The sequence below is a fragment of the Rattus norvegicus genome, chromosome 12 (genome assembly GCF_036323735.1).
Source record: "Rattus norvegicus strain BN/NHsdMcwi chromosome 12, GRCr8, whole genome shotgun sequence".
In the NCBI taxonomy this organism is placed as follows: Eukaryota; Metazoa; Chordata; class Mammalia; order Rodentia; family Muridae; genus Rattus; species Rattus norvegicus.
This window is the reverse complement of record NC_086030.1, coordinates 35,281,711-35,288,131: the sequence shown is the minus strand read 5'-3', so window position 1 is coordinate 35,288,131 and position 6,421 is coordinate 35,281,711. Positions and strand designations below refer to the sequence as shown.

General features: G+C 42.1%; 1 long non-coding RNA gene across 1 annotated transcript; it reads right to left on the bottom strand.

Annotated features, from left to right (window-relative positions):
- Positions 1-353: 353 nt before the first annotated feature.
- LOC103691337 (uncharacterized) lies at positions 354-5,247 on the bottom strand. Its single transcript, XR_595315.4, has 4 exons — positions 5,017-5,247; positions 3,131-3,174; positions 1,963-2,027; positions 354-537 (listed from the first exon to the last, which is right to left on the bottom strand). It is a non-coding gene; the product is annotated as an uncharacterized LOC103691337 (long non-coding RNA).
- Positions 5,248-6,421: the final 1,174 nt, after the last annotated feature.

Sequence of the window (6,421 nt, the reverse complement as noted above, 5' to 3'; positions counted from 1 at the left end):
GGAGTGACGCCATTAGGAAGTATGGCCTTGTTGCAGTAGGTAAAGTCCTGGTGGAGGGAGTGTGTCACTGTGGTCACTGTGGAGGTAGATTTTGAGGTCTCATATATACAAGCTCAAGCCATACCCAGTAAGGGACATAGTTTTCTTCTGGTTGCCTGAAGAGGCCAGTCTCCTGCCTCCCTTTGGATCAAGATGTAGCACGCTCATCCCCTCCAACACCATGTCAGCCTGAATGCCGCCATCCGTCCCCACCATGATGATAAGGGACTAAACCTCTGAAATTGTGAGCCAGCCCCATTTAAATGTTTAACTGTTGGTCATGGTGTCTCTCCACAGCAATAAAACACGTAGAAAACGAATACATTCATTTATTCTTAAAAGATTTTTAAAACTTGAGTTTATGTGTGCATGTGAGCTTGTGTACGTGAGTGCAATGTTCACTGAGGCCAGAAGAGGGTGGCGGATCCCTGGAGCGGGAGTTACAGGCAGGTGTAGGCAGCCCGACGAGGTGGATGCTGGGAACCAAAACCAGTTCCTCTGCAAGAGGATTGCACGCTGTTAACTGACAAGCCGTCTCTCCAGCCCCAGGACAAACATGTATTTAACTCTGTTACATATCAATCACAAATGCTACTCTTCTGAACATAAAATTTTAGCCAAAGTGTTTAGAATAATTTGAGAGAAGACCTCTAAGAGTCACAGAACTCAAAATCTACAAATGTCTTTATTTTTCGACTGGTAACTTAAAGGCTCCTGTTTGCTAATGTAAACATACATACCATGACTTCCCCTTGTGTCAGGAAGTGGGAAGTTGATCCTTTCTTCTCTAGCAGACCCTACTGTGGGTGGTGCCCCATCTGGGCAGGTGGTCTTGGGTTATAAAGGAAAGCAGGCTGAGTAAGCCATGGGCAGCAGGCCAGTAAGCCGCGTTCCTCCAGGACCTGCCTCTGCTCCCACAGAGCTTGGCTTCGAATCCCAAAGACTACAGCGATTCTCTTCCAAAGCAAGTTCCTTAGACGGACTGGATTTCGTATAACATATGGTACCAAAGCAAAGCAAAACAGAGCGAGACGGGATTCACAAAGCTGGCAGCTCCCAGCAGCAGAATGGACCCTGACGACTCAACTAAAAATGTCAGAGAGTATTACAGCAGCCCCAAAGTAGGGCAGAGAGAGCAATTTAATTGGCTGCGGCTAATTCAATCGGCCAGTCAGCTGGCCGCAGCTTAATTAGTTAACTGACTTACAGGACCCCTGCAACCAATCAAACCTCATGGACTGTGATTAAACTTAATATTGGTTTGCTCTACTGGGTCCAGCACAAGGAGCCTTGTCCAAAGAAATGCCCCCTTTGCAAAGCATTCTTTAATGTGCATTAGACTATCGGGCAAGTGTCCTCTCTCCATAGGGACTGGGAGCACACCGGCCCAATGTAGAGCTGATTCGAGATGTAATTACACCGTGTAATGTTCATAAAGTCAATTCTGTTCTCAACTCCCTTTAGAGTCTGGCAAGCTCCAAGCTCCATCTCTAAATGTCGGGGTTAAAACTGTAGCGAGGCTTCGGGCAACGGTCTGAAACTGACTCCGTAAGCAAGCTTAGTCCTCCCAAGCTCAGCAGATGCCATCGGAACTCCAGTGGCTACAGAAGAGTGACAATTGGCAGGGCCGATGACAGCACATGGGAGACATCAGAGTCCCTTGACAAAGGAGGGTCAAAGAGGCAGTGGAGAGGGACAGATATTTGCCAAGCCGAGATAAAGACTTCCTGGGAAGGCTCCCCCTGCAAGGGCTATGTCCCGACTGGGAAACATCACATGGGCTCGCCCTGTTGGGCTGAGATTTCTGGATCCTGCTTCATCGTATCTTCGCTGTGATGTACATGTACCTCAAGACAAATGAGTCTACTAACTCTCCAGTCTCCCCATTTCCTGTTCCCCAGACTCTATGCTCTACAGACTTACGGACATCCTAGGAATCCATGTTGAGGAGTTCCTTTGCTCTTACTGTCTCTCAGAGCCTTCTCTGTCTGTGAGAAGGCAGAAAGTCGTTAGTCACAAGATGACCCTTGGCAAAACGATTCGGATCCTATCATTACCCTTCAAGTGTCTCCTAATTCTACATAGAAACATGGGTATTCCCAATATTTCTGACCCCTCTAACTATGATATATATCGATGAACAGTATCAATCCATCGTCACCATCACTGTGCATTTAAAAAATGTACTACATTAATTGTATTTTTTAAACAGACGACAATCTAGCTACTTAACTTCTGTCGTTTTAACTGGACACTACTGGTCGCTGGTGCTTAGCCATCAGTAGAACATTAGGTGGGCCTCAGGACCGTTCACATTTCTTTCAGATAGGATTTCCTATTTCTCCTAGCCTACCCCCTCCAAATCAAGGATATCTGTTAGTTAATACTCCATACCTTCTATTCAAGGTTAACAGAAAAACATGATCAAAATATACTTACTGTATAATAAAGAAATCAATGTAAAAAAAATTAAGAAACTGAGTGAAAAAACTCAGTCCACTTATTCCCCCAAAGAGTGTTTTGTAGCCTGTTTTCACAAACAAAATATAAAAAGACATTTATCTCTAGGTAAATTTAACTTCACATGCATTTTTTTTTCATTTCCACAGCTGTAATTAGGGGGAGGGGTAAAAAAAATGCCTACATTCTCTGTTCCAAACACAAACTGTTGGTGTGTTAGCATGCTGTGGCTTCGGAATAATCACTGTGTTTAAATATGTTTTAAGCATTAGAAATGGTGACAATTTGTGGCCAAAATAAAACTTATATTTTGACAACATGCATCTTTCTCCAACCCAGGTTGTCACACCCCTGAGAAATCCATTCGGGTAGGTCTCCAAGAGCAAAGATAGGTGATCCTCCATTCGATCTTTTCTAAATAAATAGTCTTCCACCTGTGCACCGGACGGAAGGAGTCTCATGAGACTTACTAAACTGACTTGTATCTGGTGTGGTAATTGTACACAGGGGAATTAAGATGCCCTGCCCAGAATTGTTCCTTCCTCAACAATGCTCAGTCATTACAGGCTGTGCATGCCCCCTGACTTGGAAAGCTAAAAATGACTTTCAAGACACAGTCAGGACCCGGAACCTTGTTCAGCAGAGTAAGTGTATCTTGATAGCAGAGTTTCATACCTACAAATAAAAAGGGAAGGAGATTTGAGAACTACATCGGAACTTACGTTAACTTAGAAGGAATAATACCAGAAGGTCCTTTTCCACATAATTCAAGTTATGTGTTCCAAGTTCACCTGGAGATACCCATAGAATTCAGCAAGTCAGAGGTATTTGCACATCTATGTTTACTGAAGCACTGCCCATAACAGTTAAGTTACCGAATGGACATAGGTATCTGCCAACAAAATATCTGTACATTCACAGTGGAATATTACTCAGCCATAAAGAAGGGAAAATTATAGTGTTTGCAGGAAATCTAACACAGCTGAAGATTTTCACCATAACAACTTAGGCCAGATTCACATGTTTCTGATATTCGTGGATCCCATATTTTATATCAATAAATAAAATTATGTGCATATGATTTGAAAGTGGAAGTAAAGCTGTCTTAGGTGACCAAGGGGAGCTAAGGGAGAAAGGGTGAGAGATAGGAGTGACATCAGAGAACCTGAACGTTTATTTTAGTAACAAATAAAAAGAAGGAGAAGAAAGATGGTACAAATATACTAGAATCTTATAGTACCACCAGCCAGCATGGCTAATTGATATCTAAGCTCTGTGCCAACAGAATAACATGTAGACTCGTTTTCATTATACCTGAGAACATCACCAAGACAGCCCAAGTTCTTTTTCTATAAACAAGCCTCTAATAAAGCGAAGGAAACATAAATGCAGCATAGTATTGGACTACTCTAAAATAGAATCAGAAATGTGGGGCTGGAGGGATGGCTCGGTTGTTAAGAACTGGCTGATTGTGCAGAGGACCTGGGTTTGACTCCCAGCACCCAGAGTGGCTAACGACCATCTGTAACTACAGTTCCAAGGGGTCTGACGCCTTCTCCTTATCCTCATTGACACAGAACTATCCCCAATGCACCCGCCTGATACAAGAAAAAAACGAATTAAAACTGCTTTAGGTTTCAAAAATGAAGGTTTTGGTCCCCTCTTCCTGAAATGATTTTCTCTAGGCTATAGAATTATAATTGTGTTTTTAATCTCTGCCTGTGTGAACTTTCATAGCTCCTGACTTTAGAAATGTGAACTGCTTAATTTAGCTTAGTCACGAAACTGTTACCAGTACCCCAGTTTTGCATTGCTTCTATCGAAATTTGCCAAAAAAGAAAATAAAAGAAGCTAAGGCACTAGCTTAACCTGATAGACAATGTTTCCCCTGTGACTTGTAGGCAGAACTTGAAATTAATTGAACTATTTTATATTTCTTTGTGATTCTGTCCAACAATAAGAAATATGTCTTCCAGGGCCACTTAGATGTCTACAAAATATTTTTGCATGGGGTGTGTGTGTGTGTGTGTGTGTGTGTGTGTGTGTGTGTGTGTATCAAAGCCTGAGGCATTTGAGTCTCTAGAACTGGAGATACAGAAGGTTTTGAACCATCTGATATAGGTAGTGGGAATTGAACTTGGATCCTCCGAAAGAACGAACAGTGCTATCAACTATTATGTGATCCTTTCCAACTCCTACAAAATATTTTTATAGATGACATTTTAGTAGCCGTACCAAAGACTTTTAGACATAAAGTATACAATTCTACCATTATGACATTCATATGCTCCCAAATCATCACGTGATCAAGGTTATGTTTTTTTTTTTGTTGTTTTGTTTTTGTTTTTGTTTTTAGAGACAGAGTCTCACCATGTAGACCAAACTGGCCTCACACTCACAGAGATCTGCCTGTCTCTGCCTCCGAAGTGCTGAGATCAAAGGTATGTGTATCACCATGCCCAATGAGTTAACTCTTACACAAATCTTACCCTGAAAGATTACCCATGCCCCACTTACTGCAATCCTGGCTCCTCCATCGCTAGGCAACATAAATTCAGTTCCGTCACTATGATAACCATAGTAGAACCTTCTATGAAACTTCATTATGACTCCCACGGGTCTCCAAAGGATGACTATTATTCTCATCATCTATACAGACTCATGGAGTTCCTGGCAGCAACAGAGACTCCCACCATAACCCCAGGCAGAGGCTTAATGATAGATGTGAGGGATGCTGACTGAGGTGTGACTGAGTGAACCGCAGTGCACGCTGGGAAACCTGAAAGGAGATGATTATCATGAAAGATGATGTTTTTACCCATGATTCGGTATTCAAGTTAGTTATAGTGGGAATCAAACCTGAAACTTGTGAGCAGAAGAGACTTAGGTCTCAGCTAGAACCTAGCAAAGAAGAACACAAACTCAACCAATTAGAATCCACCTTATGCGGTAGAACTAGCCGCTTCCCAACGGGACGGGCTAACAGACCAGTCATACGATTTCTTGTTTGTCCTTACCCATTTTTCCATTACTTGGCTACCTGAGGCTTTATTGTCAAGGCACAATAGACTGGTGTTCTCTAATACATAAATTTCTTCTTCTTTTTCAATTCTTCATATCTTTTTATCACTCACGTTCATCTTTTATTGAAAACTAATACATTATACTCTGGTCATAGTTTCCCCGCCCCCATCTCCTCCTACATCCTCCACACCTCTCTACCAAACCCACTCCCTACCTTCTTTCTCTGTCTTTAGAACACAAACAGGCAAATAAAAAAGCAAACAAGCCAGAATTAAAAAAAAATAAGTGAAAAAGTACAAGAAGTAGACACACACACAAACCAGTGAAATCCCACAAAAACAAAACTGTGAACCATAATATGTAAGCAAAAGAACTGCTGGAAGATTAAAAAAGACATGCTTAGGCACAATAGGAGACAAAACAAATCTGCAAAAAACAGCTATTGCATTTGTCTTGCCTTAGCAACCTATTGCTGGGCATAGGACTTACCTCAAACGTGGTTTATATACCCAGAGAGACTCCATAGGGGAAAACTAATTTTTCCTTTGCAAATGCTTATCAGTTGGAAATAGCTTCTGTTTGGGGGGTTGGGAGTTCATTCTATCTATCCCTTTCAGCACTGGGGTTTGAACCAAATCAGGCCTGCGCTGTCAATGCTTTACCTAGGGAACCATGACCGGAATCCCATGAACTACTTAAGTCCAGTCTTCAAAGGTTCATTGTATCCCAGATATTTTTAGGAGGTATCATCATCAGTAACATAACATATGTGGGCTCACATCTTTGTACCCAACTAGGGGGATTGTCAGAGCTGAGATGCTAAGACAAGAAAAGCAAGTAAGTCATTGCCTAGGATTTCCCCTGGCCATCTGTCTCCTCTGTGCCTTCAAACTGAACC